Source organism: Acinonyx jubatus, chromosome A1, assembly GCF_027475565.1.
Source record: "Acinonyx jubatus isolate Ajub_Pintada_27869175 chromosome A1, VMU_Ajub_asm_v1.0, whole genome shotgun sequence".
Lineage (NCBI taxonomy): Eukaryota > Metazoa > Chordata > Mammalia > Carnivora > Felidae > Acinonyx > Acinonyx jubatus.
The window spans coordinates 149,441,645-149,464,341 of NC_069380.1; the positions used below are offsets into that span (position 1 = coordinate 149,441,645).

Consider the following 22,697-nt stretch of genomic DNA (forward strand, 5'->3'; position numbering starts at 1 on the left):
TGTTGGCAGAACTGTCCTTTATCACTCATCTTAAATATGTGTGCCCTGTTCACATTTCAAAAACATTACAAAATCAACTTATGATACATATGTATACATCGCTATATTTGAAATATAATGAACAAAGATTCTTCTTTCTTTAGGTTTATGAAAATTTTCTATAACAATCATTTAATACAACTCTAGAAAAACAATTTATTTAGCAATTAATCAAGAGGATGTGACAAGAGAGCTAATGAGTTCCAAGTAAATTATTTTCTTGCTAAATGTGTAAAGTGTTTGCAAAAAAGTCTCTTAATTTATATTGCTTGAGTTGTCCATGTGACAATGTATCAGTTTCATACTCAGAAGATTTTCTGACAGAAAGTATGTCTTAAAATGTATTTCATAAATTTTCTTTATGCATGCAGAAATCTAAGAACTAGTTTTCCTATATAAATACATATGATTAATGCTTAATTTGTATAAGTGATCATTCATTAATATAGCTTCTGTATTTTGATCTGTAGCTCAAGTGAATTATAACTTTGATTAAAAAATGTTTAATTCTCCTGAACTTTGAGTTGCTTTTCATATCAAAAATTATTTAAAAAATCTAAAACTATCATTTAAGTTCATTTTTAAAATATTATTCTGGGACATATTTAAATACCATGATCTGTATACAAAAAGTAAATGTGTCCATTATGTACCTGCATGTACATATATATGCAATATGTACCTACTACACATATATACCTAAAATTTCAAATTCTGCTAACTTACTAAGCTCCTTATATCAGGAATGAATGCAGGTTTCCATTGCTCAGAATTTTTTTTATTTGCATAAAAGCAGAGAGATGGCTTTCTATGAAGACAATAAAAAATGAATTTTTATTTAGAATCATTAATAGGAATAGAGACACCTTAATAAATAAAAATTAAGTTTGGAAATATTTACCTACCATGCTTTTAGAATGATGTGAACATCTACGAAACAAAAATGTCACATTATGTTGAGATACTACTGTTTAATGTGTCTCTGTACAGAATAAGAATTATTTGATAGTTTAACTCCTTTGGTATAATTTAATGATTTCAAAGACTTACGAAAACGAGGATTATCTATCGAGTCAAATAATTGGTATTTATGACCATACCCTAAATAATGTATCACAACATTTTTAAAATAAAGCTTGATTAGAGTAAAGGAAGTAGATTTGCTTTTAGTATAAGGTACGTATGTAATAATTTATGAAATAAATTTGGTAATTGGAAATTTGATTTTTTTGTAAAAATATTTGTTTTATTTTACACATTCCAAAAATATCTACTCTTTAATTTAAATACAATACATTCAGTTCATCATTAAAGATGTTTCTGAACTTCAGAAATTTTATTTTTAAGAAAAAGTAAATACGTGATCAAAATATGTTTGGAAGAAAGCTTTTAAGGTCTATGAGTATTATAAAAGTTTCTTAGAAATCTCTTAAAGGCTGAGTACAATAAAACTAGGGCAATGCATATATTCTCAGTTACTCTTAAAAAAAACCTGTAAAAGTGACTATAGTGGCATGTTCTGACACATTCTTTTCATAAACCGAACCCTGTTAGTGACAGCAGAACAGATTGTGTGCATCTGCTGGGAATGAGCCAGATGACAGTGGAAAAACGCACATGGATACCTTGGCACAGCAAATAAAAAACGGAGAAAAAAAGACCTGGAAGAGAAAGTGCTCAACTTTAATTGAAACATTCTTTCCAACATGATGAACTTCATCCAACCACCTCTTGTAGCTTGTCAATTTTACATAGAAGAATGTGTTTTGAAAGGGTCTTTTGTATGTTAGAGCTGTTTTGTCCTTTTTTAGCACTAAATATTGACTCAGGTTTTAGATTATTTCTTCAAATTATGGCAAATGTAATAAGCATTAGGGTAGAAAAAGAGGCCAAACCACTCTACCACAGTCTGGTACAAGAATGTTAAACTTCTAAAAACACTTTCAGGTTGAAGTCAAATTTTAAATATCTAGGTTAAGTTTTGAATTATGTGGGAATTACACTGCCAAGTGCTAGAGATGACACAATTCAAATTGCTGCAAATGTGACTACTGTAAATGCTGCTGATACTCACTAGTGCTATAATATTTTATTTTATGCTGACCAACCACGGTATTGTTTAAACAGTCGGTTCAATGGCACTAGAGTTCCATCCATAAAAACAAATGTGCTTCTATAAATCATATCAGGAAGTTCTCTTGGATGCTCTGATTACAATGAAAATTTATTCTATACAGTATACAATGCACATTTTAAACTGGAGACGAAGTTAATAGATTAGTAGTCTGACTGAAGCAGCTGCAGTCAAAAAAAAAAATCTGGTGATTAACAGCCTTTTTCCAGTAATCATAACCCTGGAAAGGGCTACTAAGCAGGGGGAGGGGGTTGCAGATGGGAATAATTCTCTAAGCCCATGTGCCTTAGAGGGCTCCATCATCTTCATGCAGACTTATTATTATTATTATTATTTTTAAATTAAAGCTTTTAGAGGCATCCTTGATTGCAGTGTTGGGAGCTGTCCATGCTGTTTTACCATAGGGAAGTCCACTCTGTAAGTATTCCTTGCACTGAGCCCTCTTTAGCCCTACATCATAACAGGGCTAGAAAAGAAAGCTGAAATGCAAGGTCCACACTAGAGGGGCATTATTCAAGAGCGTGAAAATAATTCCAAGTGGTTGCAACTCCACAGGCTCCCTAAGTGGGCAGGCCTCATCGACATTACCTGTCATCCAAAATATGAATTTCTTTGAGAAATTAAGTGAATACAAAAGCTAAACAAAAAGGTGGTAGACAGACTCTGAGACCAGAAACATTTCCATTTTCATCCACATCCAACCGAAATCTGTTTACTTGTGTTATCAAAAGGTGTAATCCTCAGGTAAAATTCTGCATTTCTCTACTACTTTATATTTCTTCTCACATGTAGAAAATTACTCAAATTATGAAAAGTTCATTTGTTCATCATCTCAAAGTTGACAAACTGTAATTAAAATAAATGATCCCTTAAATCTGGAACAAAAAAGCATGGTAGGAATATCATTTACTTAAAATTTTTTAACTATTCAGATAAAGAATGCATTTTGTTTTTACAAATAAAGACAATTCATTAATTTATTCAACAAATGTCTACAGAACACCTATCATAGGCAAGAGTCACTGTGAAGGAATAGAAAGATGAGTAAAATGACCCTCATAAATTAATTCTATCTCCACATGCAATCAAAATGGTTAATAAAAAAGTAAAGAATACTAATGTATCCTCCAAAAGTGGATAATACTAATAATGCTAAGAAAAAAAAAAGTTTAGCATTCTTGGTAAGAGCATCTTTTCAATTAAAACCACCTAACAAACACTTCCTCCAAACTGAACTTCTATCAAAACTAAGCCATGATCTATCTGGAATTCAGAACTTTCAATAAGTGACTTAAAACTCACAGATGAATTATTTTGTTTCTTTGGTCCCATTTCTGGTTCTAAAAATAATATGGTATTTATTGAACATAAATATCTGTGATCTGTGAAGGGTTCTGAATTTCTTGGAGAAAAAGTATATTGTTCTTAGCAGTCATTATTAGCATTGACCTAACAAAGCACTGGAATGTGCTTTGCCCTGAAAGTGACCCAATTATAGTGGTATGAAAGTATTCTTGAAAAAAAAAAGTTCAAAATAATGATCCCATTAAGCATTTCTAAGTGCTCATCATTGGGAGGAAAATAAAATGATTAAAATATAGTGTAGCGCTATGATAATTCACTAATTACTGATCGCTAACATTGTGCTTTTATATGTAACATCCTGTTTAATTCTTACAACTCTAAGAAGTGGGTGGTATTATTATCCCCATTTTACAGACGCTGCAAATGAGGATTTTTGGTGGTTAAATAACCTGCCTAAAGCCACTAACAAGTAAATGGGAGGCTGGATTTTTAACTCAGTTTGGTTTTTTCTCTTAACCATTACTCTCTATTGCTTAAGGACCCGTTTACCTAAGTGCTCAGATGTGTAAAATTAAACAAATGATATGAATATGGTACTGGGACTTCAAACTTTTTAGGCTTGCAAATCAAGAGAATCGATATTCTCTTTCTCCTGCGTTCATCCTCACTCTCCCATGCTTTTTGTCTCTCACTCTCTGTGCTGTCCTCCATCTACCCCTCCCTTTACACACACACTCACATCTTAGGGTTTTGGCCCAACACATCACAAATATGAGGAAAGCCATAATTTGGTTCAACTAGTTCGATAACCGTACCACATCCTGAGACTTCACAATGCTGTGCGTTTTTGCTGTGGATACACCATCCATTGGCTCTAAGTCTGTCGGTGGCTCCTTACAAAGATACCATTCTGTGGCCTTCACTGTTTCAAGATCAGTGTCTAGAGCTCTTTCATGACACGGCATTGGGCTTGATGAACCACATCAATCTCTCAAGTGTAAGAAGACATTCTACGACCTCACATGTATAGTCAAATTCAGTTGAAAGTATACTTTATTACAATACCAACTGTTTTGAAGTAAGAAGGGAACTCAGGAGAGGATTCAAAAAAAAAAATTGAAGGAAAAAAGGGTGAAGTCAAGAATTCTTTAAGTTTTTCAGCTATGAAATGAGAGAAGGAAAAAAAAGAATCACATAGAGCTCACACTAACTCAAGAAAGATTGAACGGTCCTCAAGGGGACACTGACCATTCATTTCAACCAAAGGGCTGTAGGAAAATAAACAATGGGACTGCGTACCTTGCCCAGCCCTTTGCAAATATATTAATGTCATAGATTTCTTTTTGGTTTATGTAAGGGGAGAAAAACTCAAATGTGAAAGAAAAGAAAAAGATAGTCAAAATTTTTTTTCCTTTACCTATAACCTATACAAGACCCTGAGTAGTCTTTTGATAAATACTAGAAATGATTAAATGGACACACTTAAAAAAAAAAATAGCCAGGTTGTTAGTCTTCACTTAGACTATCCTGATGGAATTAGGACTGGATTTACAACTTTTTAACATTTTAGCTGTTACAGAAGAAGGGTGAAAAGACCTACTTTCTGAACCATGGAACCTTTACTTAAAGGCCACCCAAAACTTAATGAGGCTCTTCAAATGTGAATAGAAATCAGATATCTTAACAAAGTACTTGGTAATTTATTGGTTGGCAGTTTAAAATTTTAAAAATTTTTGATCAGAAAATTACCTCCAAGAGATTCACGTTTTAATCAGGTATAGTTTTATTATTTAAAGAGCAAAATAATTCATTTTCTATTTAAAAAATTTTATTCAGTACACATATTAAACAACTGAAACTTTACAATGTGTCTAACAATATTTATCAAGTGGTGATGATTCAAATTATCCTATGGTCTGGGATAATTCTAAGGAGATAAAGAAGTCTCATACCATGTCCTAAATAGGACTGAAAGTGGATTTTTAAATAGAATGCCTAATTCTGTAAGAAATAAATGCCAGAAAATTACTGACTCCTATGTATATTACTATATGCAAAAAAAAGTTTAACATCTTTTCCCCTTGCCAAGGGACCTTGAAAGTGTGCCAGGTACAGGACCTTTGCTCATAACACCTTTGGCAAGAATAGGTCATTGTCACCATGTTCTTATGAGCTACTTTTTACATTTTAAGATAATTTCTTGCTACTTTTTAAGGAAACACTTGCAGCCACAGAAAGATAGTTTCTAGGTATTTAAAGATGATTAAAATGATCTCTTATCTATTTTACTTTAAAGAGGAATAAAATTAAACTACATTTAACTGTTGGTCTGACTTGGTAAATGTTATATAGTCAATTAATAATTCGTTAAGTGGCTTAATGACCAAACTAACATTTATGCACTATTTGTATACTGTTAAATTAATAATTTAGTTTAAAAATAAAGTTGGAAAAATTTTTTCTTACATGGTTACATTTTCTACTGAAGACTCCCACTTAATACATTTCTACAAGAGGAGGCTAGTTTTAGGGATGGTGTTTTGGCAATAATTTGTCTCCTTTACACAAATGAGAATTAGGCTACTAACTGAAAGGAGCCATGGCTGTTAGAAATGATTTTTTAATAAGATTTTTTAAAATCACATTGGTATTGGTTGAAAATGTAGCCAGGATTAAAGACTGGTTTTAACGACTGTTTATTTTTACAAGGAGAAGTATGAGTTTTCAGACTGAAGTTTCAAATGCAGAGAATATTCATGCAGATATTTGGGGGTTGATTTATGTTGTATGGTAATAAGCACATTACTTACACTGTACTTTTCAAATGAAGGACATAAACCAAATCTGAAAACTAAAGCCCGTATTTTCTCTCTTTGTACTTTGTATTTTGACCTAGTAATCATTAAAAGCGTGAATGTTTATCAATAAAAATTACTGTAGTGCCATGTATTGTGGCAGAACATTGCTATTTCCTGAGATAAGTACAAAAAAACCACTCAACATTAATTTGCATCACAAAATGACCTAACATATCTGGAATATAATGCACAGGCCTTACTGAAAAGAAACCATTATATTTTTCTCTGCAAAACAAAAAAATACTGATATCTGACTGGGCCTGCATGTGCTGCAAGAGGGGATTGGGGAAGAGGTCTCATTTTCTATCTTACACCTATTGTTTTGTGCATTCTAAACTGTTATATGGGAAGAAAAAGGAAACATACTGAATCCACTTTGCAGTTAATGTCTTAGTGATTTAAGAGGCAGAATTTTCAAGTTAAAGAGGGGAAACATTATGCTTTTCCTTTCCCAAAGCGATTGCCCAGGAAGAAGGCCCTCTGCTCCTCAGCCTACGCAAGGGGAAAAAAGGACATTACTTCGGGCTGAAATCACTCCGAGACAGAAGAGGGGAAGTTTATGATGTGGCACTGTGCACTGTATCTGGTCTGTAGCCAGGAAGTTTTCATTTTGTATCTCTGCTGCCAGTACCTGCCTGCATATTCAGAAATAAAAATACACCAGGGCTCTGCCTCAGAAACTGGGGATGTTACAAAGAATTAAAAGAGTTTATTTTTCTTTCCTTATCCTGAGTATAATTACTGTTTTTAAAAAGAAAGAGCTGAAACTATAGTAACTGGAGGTTTTTTTTTTCCTTTTTAAACTCCTCAAACTACCTTCCCACAAAGCCATTTAAGTTAAATGGTACATTTACAGACTCACCTACATGAAGGATATAACCTAAAACATCTGCTTAGACATACATTCTGTTCAGATATAAAGAATGTGGCAAAATAATTGAAAAATATAGGGCCATTATTTTCTTAAAATTTGTGTTCTTCTCCCTGTGTGTGTGTGTGTGTGTATGTGTGAGTGTGTGTTCATTCATTAAAGAGATTTTTTACTGCAATTAGGTAGTCGGTCCTATAAAGGCTTCCTTGTGTGACCATGATTTCTAAAAATAAAATGCTCTGGTGAATATTTCTGCTAAATAATCACATCTTCAAAATTACTTTAAAGAAATCCCAATGCTTCATGTTACATTAAGCAATAATACCAGCCTTCCATAATAAACCTTGGTTGCACACCTTATGCATGGTCAACAATTAATTAGGAGGCTAAAAAGTCATGTTTACTCCATTAAATAGTAGACTAATTTTCCTGTTTGTCCCTACTTATTTACATTAGTAAGTCGACTTTCTAATTTTGCAGATAAATAAGCATATCTAAGCCCAAGCTGCCTATCTTTGGGGTTCGGAGAAAGATGCATTCTCTTGCTATCATTGTTAACTTGCTAAAAGAATCACAGATGTGTGGGAAAAAAAAGAGAGGTAGTTGTTAGCTGTTTTAAAAAACACTTCTTAGTGACAGAATGAGACCATATCCATCGCTTTTTAAATCCGGTATGCTAGAGATCCATAGTATCTGAGAACAATTTTTATGAATTCTTCATGTACATCTTATCTACGACAACAAGATACAAGAGGAAAACCAGACTACGCTCAGGATGTTTTTTGGAAAAAGCAGGTTCTCACCAGGGACTGCCTCCGAGATCAGTTTCTACAGCTTCTCTAAAAACAAGTTTAAGGTACTTGATTTAAATCATTACGAGAAGATTTGCACTGTCATTCTACATGAATCGCAACCACTTGCAGGATGAACAACATTGCTCCATTCATTTAAAATTTACCGCATTAAGAATTAATAAAGTTTCTATAACGTCTGCATTATTAAAGAGTAATGATTCCTGCAAAAATCTGCCTGTAATAGGTTTACTGTTTTTATTGCTTGTAATATCACCAATTTTCTTTATAATGTCCTCAAAAGATTCTCTTCATGTGTACTTTGAATTTTGTTTACATTGGCTATATTGTAAAAATAAATACAGAGATTTAACTTCAGTAATATAATGACAATGTGACATCGTACAAAAAATGCATTATGGTGATGACAAATGAATGTTATTGATATTATCATCTGAAACCAAAACACGAATTTATATAAAGGGTATATAATTTCCATGCTTAATAGTAACATGACTTCCCTTTTTGCAGTTAATGTTAAAATAATATCAAAGAAATAAGAGATAAGAGATATTATCTCTTATTTTTACAACAGTATTCTTTGTTGTAGAATTTTAATTATTTTTCTTACACGGACAAAAACAACTAACATAAGAACTCTGATGTTAACTACTTGTTCTTGAGAGGGGTAGGTACTTCTAGCTCCCGTTATTTCTTTATGCCTCAATATATCTGTACAATAGGTACTACTGAATTCTTGTTTTGAGCAAAATTGATTCTAGTGCACTTTACAGAAGTTATTTAGTGTTAAAATTACAAAACTTTCATAGCCTTTTTTCAGCATTCAGTGTGAGAAAGGTTTATCAATAAGAACTGCTTTAAAAAAATCTGACAGTTTCTTTGCTCAGTAACTATAGCAAACCATTAGAAATTATTTTCTTTCTCATGCTGTTATTCACTTACACACTGCATATTTGCTTCAATTCTCCAAGGGAAGAAGTCTGGCTCTTGTGGGAAAAGTCCACCCCTTTCTACATGTTTGCTTCCTTAAACGAAAGGAACACACCCCCTTACATTCTTTGAAATGTGTCCAACATGCACAGAATTGTAATAGCACTGTATTATTGACCAAATTAGAAAATCTTAAATGAGAGTCAAATATTGTTAAAATGCTATGTGTTTTGAATCACGAGAACTAATGACACATACATAGGTAACAGAAATGAACTATGTTCACTCTAGTATCTACATCTGGATGCTCAAAACACTTGTAAGTGTCAGGGGAAGAAATCTGCCAATGTTTTTGTGCACATGTGTGTTATATGACAACTCAGGAAGAGGCCCATAAATGTTACAGGTTTTTGAGTGTATCCTTTGAATTTTAGACCCATTTGGGGAATGCCCCCTCCCTTTCATAAATATTTTAAAGAAAAAATATTCAGAAACTAATGTATTCATCTTAGTGAGTACAATCAGAAAGCTGTTTGAAATCTCAGGAGTGTAAGAGTATCAAAAGTCTGTACTCATCATAATGACACAAAACTCACACCAAAGTTGGTATCCACTAACTTCGACCTCATTAAGACAATCTGCTGATCATGAGAAGTTATGTTCTAACAAGTCTTCCTTCTATTATGTAGAATACTACACTCCCCAGGCAAGTTTTTTGGTTATTTTCTAATAAAGTGATATACTCCGTATTTGTGGAAAATCTGTGCATTTATCTTTACTTTTATTTTTTCTAAACGCTCTTTTTCTTTATTCCATTGCACATAGAAATTTGCAAGTATAAAGACACAAGTAGGCAAAATTTTATATCTTTTCAAGTATTTCATGTTTAAATAAAATGGTCAGTCCCTTTGCAGTCTGTTCACCAGGCATTCCCCGATAAACTCAGCTATCCAGTTTCCAGGCCTAGAAAATGGAAGCTTTGCTATTCTACCTATGTTTTTCACTTGGAATAAGAGAGAATATAAACAGTGAATATATAAACTGGAACTGAAGATAATAAACTTATTAAAACTTAGTAAGATATTGTTATGGTCAAAGAAAAGCTGCAAGTGTGTGCCACAAATCCACTCAGATGAAACATCTCATTCAATAGAACTTCCTATCTTATAATAATGCACAGAAAATTAAACACATAAATATTAATTTTATGTATCACAGAAAATGTAGGCAATGAAAATGCAATGTTTACATTTATGGGTGACTCATTAGTGTTTTATTGTGTGAAACACTAGGAGGCATCAGTTGGGTAAAAAAGGACTTCAATTTTTAAAGAAGCAAGAAATTACTGTAGAGTGGATGTGTAAGAAGTTGGGGTTTTCAAAATGTTATTATGTAAACCAAAACTTTATTCTCTGAAATAAACTCTCAAAGCATCGTATTTTGTTGTAAAGAATAATCTGTATATAACATTCATGAAATACATGTAATTTGACCAATAAACACCTATCAAGATATATTTCAAATGTATTGATTCATAACTATGTAATTACACATTTTTATGAGGACTATATTTGGTAACAGAATAACATAGTGGCTATTGACTACTATGCATTTTCTGCTCAGTTATTCAATACCATGAGTGTATGTTTTATTTCTGGCAAATTCTGTTTTGTGCTCTCTACAACGCCTCTGAAAATGTCTACTGCAATTAAGTCTTATGATAACTGCTTCACATAAGCAGCCACAACTTGATGTCTGTTCATAAAGAAGTGACGGAACTTAAAATTTAAGCAATGAAGGTATATAAGTGAAGGATGTTTTCTCTTATTTCACCACTGGAAGCCTGTCATTTGAAAACTGAGTTTTCTATTGTTTGAATCGTTGTTCATAATGGTGAAGCAACAGGGTTGTGGTATACTTATCTAGCAATCATTGGAAATTGGAGTGTCTTGCTATTCCTCAACAATCAGCTTTTATCTTTGACCTATCAAAATAACATGTGAACTGCGTAATCCGCCTTTTGTAAGGTGCACAGATTCTGTTGTTGCTCCTGGTTTTGTGAATCGCCTCTGTAATCTGGTTTGATTTCCTAAAGATGACAGATCTCGGTGAACAGTCAGGCTTTACTGAGTGCAGGGCAGTCCACGCGCCCATGAGATTAAGGTACAGTGCTGAGGTCGGGGATCTTAATCACCTATCCTTCCACAGGCAGCACACAGAGTGAACATCAGTGATTAAATATTTTCATTGTGCCCAGGCAATCACTATAGTCATAAAATGAATATGTGCATTTTTATAAATTTTAGATATTAATCTGCCTGGTGTGTTCTCTGAGGATGTGCTTTTGAAACAAGTAGAACTTTAGCAATAATCTCTTTAAAGTCCACTCTGTAACCCCTAATTACACATGAAATTCTCCCATGTTGTCCCTGAAGCCAGGGTTCTCTGTTTAATAACTATTTTTTTTGTTATTATGTAGCACAAGTGTTTCTGCACAGATATTTCCCTATTTTTGTCACTTTCTGAGATTTCATAGACTCAAAATATACCGCACGTAGTGTTGGGAAATAAAACCACGAAACATACTACAATAAACAGAAGAAAGTTTTGAAATATAATGTTAACATATGCCAAGGAGTTATTTAGCTCAGCTTTTTATAATATAAATTGAATACAATAGGTCATTTATTACAAAGATATGGTTGTAGTGTTATTCAATTTATTGATTCGGTGTAAGAGTGAGGGCCAGGGAAGAAATACACAGAAATCTGAAAAATATAAAACATGATGCTTTTTCAGGATTCAACTTTGAATCATTAGACAGTCTTTTTCACTATTGGAATAAACCATTTCCACCAAATTTAAAAAACTGAGTTATATATATATATATATATATATATATATATATAAAAAGAAGCAAGGTACAGTAGAGTCCTTGTTATTTAAATTTCATGTATTTAATGTTATGTGTTCCTGGTCTGAAAAGTTAACATTATATGTGATTGCATACTTTTAAAGTATGAACAGCTCACAAAAGGTGGAAAATTGACTTTTTATTATAAGGTATTTATTTCTTATTTAAACCAAAGAAACAAATGAATATTTATTAAAAGTTAGGTCTTTAATATTGTCTTTGATGTGATACACAGCAATCAGAATGTAAATAGCATAATTAATGAGTGAAGGAAAATACTGTCTTTAGTAAGAAGTCTGGAAAATATGTCACATATATGCCAAAGCTTTGTGAACTACAGTAGCAAATAACAATAGATTTTTATAAAGTTTAGTAAAACTTAAAGATAACTGCCAACTATTGTCTCCTTAACGTGACTGGGGAACCATATTTTAAATATTGAGTTTAAAGTGTGCTTTGATGAAAACTTTCCGAATTGAGTTTGTAGTCTGCTATACAGCCAAATGTACTTTCCTACAAATAGATTGAGATTTTGATTTAAAGATATTTTTCCTCTTGAGATAGTATATTAGATAGGCATATCTCATTTTACCTGTCAGTTTCTGAATCCCCTTGCTTTATAATTACTTCTTTTAACTTAATAATTTTATGCATACACTGGGAGACAATAATATGGTTTATTAATCGCATTATATTTAATTGAAACTGATGGAAAAACAAAAATACTGCTTGTGTCTTATTGGTATATGCTGAACATTTTCAAAGACTAGCCCAAACTGGTATTATTTTAAAAATTAAATACGATGTTTTACTTTCAAATTGGAGAAATGGAGATTGTTAATCTATTTAAAGCAAACTTAGTATGCAATACAGAGGTTAAGCGGGGTTCACAGGTGGTCACATTTCCATGTCCTTCCAAGTCTCTAGGGATTGGAGTTATTATACCCTACATAAACATCTTTACTCTGCAACCACAATTCCACTGCAAGGTGCCAGTGAAAAAGAGGCTGGTCACTTTTTTTTGACTGGTATAATGAGGTGGCTGGAGTTCCCTTTACAGCACTTAGAAAATATATGCAGTCACTAACCATTTCACAAGACAGTGACTATTAGAGTTAGTATCAGATTCACAATAGTAAAATGCACTTTATGTCAAAGCAATTCTCTACTGAGGACCAGTTAAAGAACTGGCAGAGAGCCTGATTCTACCTATTATACTGTCAGCATTTACATATAAAGGTATTTTATACAAAAGACACACATTCCTACAATGTGAAGAAAAGAGCTTTTTCCAAAACATGGTACCCACTGGACCTAGAATAGTCAGAAATGTTTCAGATGTAAATTTTCCTTTAAGAATTAATAGCTGTATTCTGGTAAGAAGATAACATTAGTATTAAATTTAAATCCTTGCATAGTATTTAATAATACAACAAACAATGTGTTATGCCTACATATATAATGCCTTTGTGCCAAACTTTATCACTGAGTTTGGTAACTTTCATCCAAAGTCCAGACAGAAGGCAATTAAAGTGCCTTAACCTTGTTTCTTTTTTAAATAGCTATGCATTTGGCTTGACCTGAACAGCAATGCATATACTTGAAACCCCAATACAAATTATGAAATGTATAGACTACCATGGCCAGGGTATTACTTTTTGTCCGCACCAACTGAGAAGCCCTCTATTAAACCAGCACTTTGGTAAGAGAAGGAGATGCACAAAGGTATACTCTGACAGACAGCCATGCTTTAGCTGAAACTAATCCCAAGAATTAGTGGCTCAGAAGCATAACCCAAAGCAAATCAGAGTCTTTGGGGGGACCCACAGGAGCATCTTTCCACAGTAAACTAGCGGCTAAATCTTAAGGTATGTACTTCAAGGTCACAGAACATTCTGTGAAATATTAAAATCCACCAGGCTCCACACGCTCCACCATATCAAACATGCTAATGACGTGAACTAACTTCATGAAACTTTAAACACACTGGTGTGACAAGAACGAGTCAGGAGTGATTTCAATAACTGATGGCAAACGGATAAGACTATCTAAAAAGTTACTTTTAGCAACAGACAAGGAAATCACATAATCTAAAAAAGAGAATGCACAACAAGCCTCAACTTCAGCCTTCAAAGAGGAACAGACTCAGTGCCGTGGAATATACTGATGCAGATTTGAGAGACAATACCCAGGCTATTTCTATTTCCTCGAGAAATGTCAGGGGTACTTACATGAAGGAAGCCCCGATCAGATTAGTCCTTGGGATATTTTCCTTTCTTAAGAGAGAGAGAGAGAGAAAAAAAAAATAACAATAATCTTTACTTCGTCCAGCCTTGAAGTGTTTCTCCACCTGATTCAAACATGCAGCCACGGCGACCCACACAGAACCTTCAAAGTCAATCCAATAGCAGCCTGAAGATGTCTGGGTGTACGCGTGTGCTCAAGTGTCTGTGACTGCGAGCAGAGCGAGCAGAGAGCTGGAGACGAAGTGTGTGCGCGCGCGGGGGGAGCGCGCGCGGGGGAGGCGCGCGCGGGGTCGCGCATTCGCGCGTTCCGAGGCCGCTCGGAAGAGGAGGAGGAGGAGAAGGAGGTGGAGGAAGAGGAGGAGGAAAAGAAGGAGGAAGAGGAGGAGGAGGAGGAAGAGGAGGAGGAGGAGGAGAAAGTAGCTCTCAGCAGCCGGCCGGATTAAAAGTAACCAGACTCGTCCAGAAAACTGCGTCCAGGAAGGAAGTGACAGAAGACGAATGGGAAAAGGAGAGCCGCTCGCAGCCTTTGAAACATCGCGTAAAAAAGGCGGGGGGGGGGGGGCGCCGAGGGGAGTGGTGGAAGGATATTGGGCGGGGAGACGGGGGTGGCAGGGAAAACGGAGCAGACGGGCTTGGGGTTCCAAGCAGCACGTCCTAAGAAGTGCTTCTTGCTTCTTTTTTCCCCTTTATTTTGTCCTTGCCCTTGCCTTTGCCTCGCGCCGCCTTTTCCTCTCCGTCTCTCTTTCCCTCACAATCCCAAACCGTTGACTCTCTCCTCGCGAGCTAAAGAAATCATCAGTTTCACTCTCTCAAAAGGGGGGCGGGACTAGACCTCGGAGCATTTTAATAAAACAAACATACAGCAGTTCCCTCCTCACCCCTCCAGTCTCAACTAGATTGATAAATTACTCCACTACACTACTTTAATTATGTATATGGTATGCAGAATAAATCACTGAACATCAGTACCTCAATCAAGCACTTTTAAATGATAATTGCATCTTGGTGAATCAATCTTTCCATTCCTGACATTTTGCTAATTTTAGTTTTACGGTGGGGTAATGGCACATGCCATACGCAAACCTAATGACAATTCTTTATTGCACGAAATGAAGACAACATCGCGAGCGGCGGCTCCCCGCTCTCCCCACGCTGCCGCTGAGAACGCTCGGAGAACCATCTCCGGCTGCCGCGCGCTCGCTCCCCGGGGACTCTGCGAGCCAGCCAGCAGGAAAGTCCTTCTAAAGTCGGAATCTTTCCTCTGACCAATAGGAGCGCGACCCTAATAGTTGCTCTCGTGACTTTTCCCCGGTTTGGAGACGTGTTAACCACTTCTTTCTTCCACCGGTCCGAGCGCTCCTCTGTTACTCACGCGTAGAAGCCACCGTCCAGGATGTCTGCAGCACTCGATTCCAGCGCGCTTTTCCTGCACGCCCAGAACAGGCGGTTTTCGGCCCTGAAAGGCTGGAGGGCTAAAAAGCGTGCCGAAATACTTCTCATGTGTTAGTAATGTACAAAATAATAAAATAATTACCAGTATTTGAAATCTCGACTTCATCGCGGGGCCATGAACTTTCTAATCAGTTTGGAAATATTTACCGAGGCGGCAGCTTCCTCGGAGATTTCCCCCCTCCCAACGCCTACTTCTATCTCTTCCACACCTTACTGGATTTTATCCAGAGCATTAGCATGTAAACCAAACCAACTTCCCAAATGCATTAGGCTTCCCTATCCCGATAGCTGATGACTTCACTTATCCTGAAGAGTTTCAGCTGCACAGGAAGCAGAAATAGAGACTGATAAGGAAGATACTTATGTTAAGGTTGAAACACAGTAAACACTTGACCTTACCAAAAAAAACAAAAACAAAAAAAAAAACAAAACAAACAAAACAAACAAACAAAAAAAAAAACAAAAAGAAAAAAAAAGGTTAATATTCAAGATTTAGGAAAGGCTACTAGGGGTTGGGCACTTCCCTTTTAGCCAATTACACCACACCCCAAAAAATCAAAATACACCAACTAGTACACAAACCATGAAAATACAAGATCGCATGCCAGTAGAACTATATAGATCATATAAAATGTTTAAACCAAATTAAAATTTTTTAATGTGAAAGGAAGAAAAGAAATTGGGGAAATAACACAACATACAGAGGTAGACAATAGGAGTATACTGTAACTAATTAAAGATAATTCCTCACTTTAAAAAATTCCTTTTAGCACTATGTGTTTAACCCAATGACTAGTTGCATTTCCTGTTAAGTTCTGCACTATGCCTCTAGACTATTTTAACGCATGAGGACAGTGTGATTCAAAAAGCCTCCTGCTTCATTGTAGGGGCTATTTGATGTGAGTAGCTTTTCTCAGAAGAGCAGGCTCAACATTCAGGTGTCTGCCCCAAGGCTTCACTTGAAAGGAGAAGGCTGATTTTACAGGCAAGTACAACCAGATCTGAACAATCTTCAGGCTTCTGGCTCATCAGCATTGTGACTATCAGCACAGCTAAGATGAGTCTCTTGCTTTTATTATAGGAAAGCATGGCATAGTGTTACAAAGCAAAAGCCATCTGAAATAGTATTATTTCTTGCAGATTAGTATCTACAGTATATTTATTTGCCTGTTTGTTTTTCATACTACTATCATGAATTCATTTTAATAATATGGCAGAGATAATCTATATCAGGTTTTTATTTAAGGTACAATTTCTAAAAAAAGAATCCCAAAATTTAAAGGGCATAGTCATTTTGAATAATAAGATATGTCTATATATGGTGGTAAAAATGAAATTAATTTAATTTTTTCCAGATTCACAAATGTGTTGACAAAGCAAAACATTTGTAGGAACATCTAAGTGTATTTTCATAAGGCCTGAAATTAATGCAATGAATTGCCACAGCCTATTTTACATGAGCAAATGGACATAGGTGATACATGACTTTCAACCATACTATTTTTGATGGATTATAGATTATTTGTATTTACCACAGTGCCCTTCAGATTTTGATGGTTTTCCTTCAAAAAGAAACTATTTTACCTTTTAACATCCTAAGAAATTATTTAATAATAAACATTATAATAAACCCATCATTATCAATGGTAGTACAAGCATTGAAAAATACGTATAACCCCTCACTGTGGATAATTTGGAAATAATTTGGATCTGGAATGTATCACAGTTGGCCTTTTAAAATATAAGATATTCCCCTCAGCAGATTTAGCTTCTTAATTATGTGTGACCTAAGTTAATATTAGCATTAGTTTCCTTCCCATGAGCCTTTATAGTTGAAGCAGAACAAAAGAGGTTGTGCAGAAATATACAATGGAAAGTCACAGAGATTTAAAATTATTCATTGGTAATCCATAAAGTGGTTAATCCAAAATGTGCTTTGTATTCTTCTTTAATACTCTGCGGGTTTTTTGTTTGTTTTTTGTTTGTTTTTTACTAAAATCACCCTGATCTTTGCCACCTAATGGTACTTGGCTAGTATCATAGTGGTTTTTTTTGGTGTAGGGAGGAGCTTGTGCTAGGTGTTAGGAGGCCCATACTCTCTGGTTCAAGATTTGTGCCTAACTAATGAGTGTGTCCTTTCTGGGCTTCAGTTTGCTTATTCATTAAGTGAGTTAAGTGAATTCTTCGATCTATTCCAGTTCTATGATTGGTAAGTAAAAAATTCTTATACCTTGTAAGTCAATTGGATGCTAGTGGCCTATCATGTTAAATAAAAGGTGACAAATAATTTAAGATAAAATGATGTCTGAGATTGTTGTACTATTAAATAAGGTTTTTTCCCTAATCATCGGATATTTCCTTCATGAAATCACTATTGTGTTTTATTATATATGTAAATATATAGTAACTGGTTCCCCCCAAAAAAGAATTGTTTAGCAATCTATTTCATTAAGTGCCACAGAAGTTCCAGAGAGCATAATCCTGAGGTCTTGAATCTGAAGAAAGCTAATTTCTAATTTCTGTTCAAGGTTGTGTACCATCTTACTCCACCCTCCTCTCTTTACTACTTCCCTGCATTAAATCAGCAGTCTACCAAAACCCTGTTCACTGGGTATGCCTGCTTTTAAGCTTGGCCCACGCTGGGTGTAGCTCTTGAAGTGAGCTTTAAAAAATTATTTTAAAGTAAGCTGGGGCGGTTGCCACAGCAACCCACCCTAAGATGAAGAGAGGCTATAGATTAATCTACCCCTCAAGATTATTCAACTGTGTAGTATTTGTTCTTCAGCCAGAATGCTTTCAACACAAACATAATTGAACATAGAAGTTCAGAAAAATATAAAAAGTAGTAAGATACAAATTCCAATAGCATTAAAAATGTTATATCTTTTTATAGCTACAGTACAGATGACACACATAACTTCCCCTGAAATGGATTAATTGTAAAAAAGACTTGCAAAGGTAGGCCCTGAAAGGTGACATGTGAGCTTTAAACAAAATGACATGCTATTGCTTATAATGTAAAGCATACAAAGGTCACATGACTCTTTATCACTTTTATAGGTGCCTACATTACAAATACCTAATGGCCAAGAGTCTGGCAATTTTACCTTTACGAATTAACTTGGTGGTAAATGATATAACAAATGTTAAGCACTCACCACATACACATACAGTCATTTGCCTTCCATTCTTTACTTCATCTCTTCATAGAAGTTACTTCACAGTTTGCAACTCTTCTTTGGCACCTTAAAATGTGTAAGTACAACAAGGTACATAATTAAAAAAAATCTTTTTTAAGAGTGTTGATATTAAAGTACATTCAAATAACTGTATTTCTAAAACTTCTAATCTGAAGTAACATTAGTGTTAATTCTGATTTTAAACCACATGAATGTATATTAAACACAAAATTATTAAAATTACCATTAATTGTGAAAATACTTATAGCCTTTAACATAAATAGTGCCAAATATCTAAATTTCAGAAATTCTTTAGGTACAGCTTTAGCCTATGCACAGTATACACCATATGGACTGCTTGTGATTGAGAATCTGCAATATGCAAAGGATTTGTTATTCCAAGCCAAGGTTTAATCATATCCTTTATCTCATATCTAAAGAGCCTATATTTATCTTTATTTTTGTACCTTTAATTTTGTATCTGATTAAGAATTACAAAGGAGAAAGTCAAATCCATCATATCCCAAGCTAACCAAATTTGTCAAGTTGGGATAATGAAGTTCCAGCTGAAGTTGCTGAAAGGGCTTATTGTATATGTCGCCTAAAGGCCAATTTTAAATACTTTGGGAATAGTGGTGTGGATTCAGTCGCCTTTATGAATTCTATTACCAATAATACCTTTTCCTTCCCAGCAGTTTGACTATACTGAGCGCAGACAAATACTGCTGTGTTCTAGTCTCTGCTTGAAACTAGCTTTCTATGACTTAGAGCGCACAAATGAACTTCTCCTTGGCTTCAGAGTGGGTCTACTCCTCCCAACCTTGAGACATATCAGACCACGATGGTCGATATTCATTTACCCATTTGTATTAGTAAGAAGACTTTTCATAGTGAAAAATCATTAAGATTTATAAAGCCTCTATATTTGGGTTGACATCCCTAAGATTTATTTTTATTTTTAAATTGCTTCAGTGAAGGAAAAATGAATTTTGGCTACTTTTATTTTAGGGGTGTTAGCCGAGTTTAGTCTTTTAAGACTCAGGCCCACAGTGAGTTAATTTAAATTTAGTGACTGGTAGTGAGTATCTGGTGACCTGCCGAATACCCTTTCTCCCAGCTCTGCTTGGTTTTACAGTCTGCTAAGTGGGAATCATAATACACATCTCCCAGGGCCTTTTCGTCTTACAGAAATGCAATCTTCAAGGAATAATGTCCGAAAGATATGCTAAGGCTTTTAACAATGCCACTACAAATTATGATACATTTCTTCCTTTTCCTAGAACAGTATGCCCAAATAAGGCTAGATCAGTCATTTCCTTGCAAATGTGTGGCAGATTAAAAAGTATCCATATGCATGGTTAAATTTAATGGACTTTACCTTCACTTACAAAATCGTTAAATGTTCATCGGAACATTGATTCTATCCCATCTCTGGAAATAGCACAGAAACCTTCAAAGAATGGATTGTCACACTTCCCCTTTAACTATTTTTTCTAGATACTTCGGTGTGTGTGTGTGTGTGTGTGTGTGTGTGTGTGTGCGCCCTTTAATTTTTAAAGATTTTTATCCAGGATCGGGGTGGGGGTGGGGGTTAAAAATCTCGTCTTGCGTTTTGGTGCCCCCTTCTTTGTCTGGGAAGCAGAGGGCTGGAATTCAGTTCGGACGGCCCCTTAAAGACCCAGACAGAGGACGCCTCTGGTTTCAGCAGCTCACTCCGCTGAGTTATTGATTGCAGGCAGCAACAATCCCTCCGGGTGATTTGTGTGAAAAGTGAATCCGCGCTGGCTGGGCGTTCACAGGGGCGCAACAGCCGCAACGCCATCCAATTATTGCCGGTCGTCCCCTCCAACACCGCTCTCCACCTATATACTCCTTTCTCTGCCCATCGCCGCTTCCCCCCACCCACTTTTCTCTGGAGCGGACCGACCTACCTACTCCAGCTCAGCCCGTCTCCGCTTCCCCCCACCCACTTTCCTCTGAGCGGACGGAGCCGAGGGGGCGGGGGCTCCCTCCCGGGAGTGTTTCTAGAGCTCCGAGGCAGCTAGTAGGGGGTGAGTGCGCCACGTGCGTGCGCCACGGGCGAGGAGGAGGCGGGCTCCGGGCCCTCCGGGGGCCTGTGGGCCTGGGTGCGCGGAGCGGGGGCGGGCTGTCTCGGCGGGGAGCGTGCCGGCTTGTGTCTTGAGGGGGATGTCACGGCTCGGGGGAAGGCGGCTGCTGGTTTGGCGGCGAGGCCGCGTGGTGGGCTGTGGAGAATGGGAGGAGGGCGCCACGGTGGTGGGTGGGCTCTAGAAACGCTCGGTGGCGGTGTTGGGGAGTTGCCGCACTCATCTGGTTTGGGGATCGTGGGGCTATTTCCCCCAGGTTGGAGAAAGACGACCCCGGAGAGCTGGGGCTGAGTCCCGAGCCTGGCGCCCAGGAAACCCACCTACGCACGGTGCACAAAGCGGTGGCACGCGGTCGGCGTCCAGCGGCCCTGGCAGCCCCGCGTGCTCGGAGTGGTGTGCGCGCCTGGGGGAGAGGGAGCGCGGCAGGCGCGGGTCCGGCCGCCGCCCCTGGCCCGCCAGTCAGCCCGGTTTTTCACCTGACGGACCAATAGGAAAGGACGCGGTCTCAGAGCTGGATTTTATAGCCCAATCTCTCAGGGTCTACACGATTATTTAAAAAAAAACTAACAGCCAACTGCTGGCTCTGGTAGTTCAGCTGCCTCCTTGGTCTGTGCGCGTCTTGGCTAGGGAAAGGCCGCAAGCTACACGACAAATGGGAGTCTCGGGAGAAAAGACACGAAACCCCCTAAACTTCCTTTCCGTTGCTGTCCCCTTTATTTGTTAGCACGTGAGAGCAGTGCTGGGGACTCTTGCAGAAATGGCATCACGAAATGCAAATGTCTCGGCTGTCCTTTGATCTGCCGGTGGAGCTGTATCAAGGGCAGCAAGAGTGGTGGAAAGATCAGTGCTCCAAAGGCATTGTCAAGTACTCGGCTGAATAAATCAAAGGTGTGAAGTGTTTATATTGTCATGCTCTTGAAGCTGTAAGCTGCTACCAATATGGTAGCCGCTAGCCGCCTATGGCTCTTTAAGCTTATTAGAATTACATAAAATTTAAAATTCAGTCCCTTAGTTATACTGGCCACATTTTAAGTGCTCGGTAGCCACAGGCAGCTAGCGGCTACCTTATTTGACTGCGAGATGTTGAACATTGCCATCATTGCATAAAGTTCTATTGGAATGTGCTGCTCTAGAGTTTTAAATGAATGCTGGTTAAAAAAAAAAGAAAGAAAGAATCTGCTTTATGATACCAGCCAAATTTTAGGACACTCTTGGCATTTGCATTTCCTGGCACCAGTGTGGAAAGTTTTAAAGTCAGAATTTCCGTATCTTCTTCTGAAAGAGGTCTAGGGAACATTTAACACAAGCACCTAATTTTTCACAGGGAAAACAAGTGGGGCCTGGAGAAGTTAAGAGATGCACCCCCAAACGATGCCATAAATTTAGAAAAAAGATAAGGTCACCAGAGCGGGTCTATCTAGTACACTTTGCGCCAGACGAAGGCACCTTGCCTGGGGTTGGCTAAGGCAAATGAACCCTACAGAAAAGGGGCCTGATGGAAGATTTTCCACAGCAGTACCCTTTTAGAAGAGAAAATACTTCTAAGCACGCCTCTAGGAAGAAATTCTAGTAAGAATAAAGTGTGTGAGGGAATAGCACTGTCACCCAAACTAAAAATATATTCTTGGTAGCGTCATAGTTTCATATGACGTCTTCTAAAAGAGACTAGTTGGATTAACGTTCTTATTTATACTTAAAAAATTCTGAGGAAATGGAATTATCCTTTTAAAGTACGAGCTAAAAAGCACTCTTAAGGTGGGGGGGGGGGGAGTGTCAGGTGAGGGTTGTTACCAAAGCATAGCTTCCTCAAATTCGATGAAGATACTATCAGGTACAAGTTATGGAACCTCCC

The 22,697-nt window shown here is 36.7% G+C and overlaps 1 protein-coding gene and 1 long non-coding RNA gene across 18 annotated transcripts in view; one reads left to right on the forward strand and one right to left on the reverse strand.

Annotated features, from left to right (window-relative positions):
- MEF2C (myocyte enhancer factor 2C) overlaps window positions 1–22,697 on the reverse strand; it is a 169,360-nt gene that overhangs the window by 135,173 nt on the left and 11,490 nt on the right. For 3 of the 17 annotated variants that reach the window (XM_053224796.1, XM_027038525.2, XM_053224800.1), the window contains exon 1: window positions 14,095–14,314. The gene's annotated coding sequence lies outside the window, so the exon portion shown is untranslated. Of the gene's footprint in view, window positions 1–14,094; window positions 14,341–18,719; window positions 18,807–22,697 lie in introns of those variants that run through there. The other 14 variants (XM_027038439.2, XM_027038432.2, XM_053224797.1 and 11 more) reach the window with 11 other exon arrangements.
- Window positions 20,245–22,697, forward strand: part of LOC106968734 (uncharacterized) — a 133,435-nt gene continuing 130,982 nt past the window's right edge. Inside the window, exon 1 of the long non-coding RNA XR_003413751.2 lies at window positions 20,245–20,791. This is a non-coding gene — a long non-coding RNA (uncharacterized LOC106968734). The remainder of the gene's footprint in view (window positions 20,792–22,697) is intronic.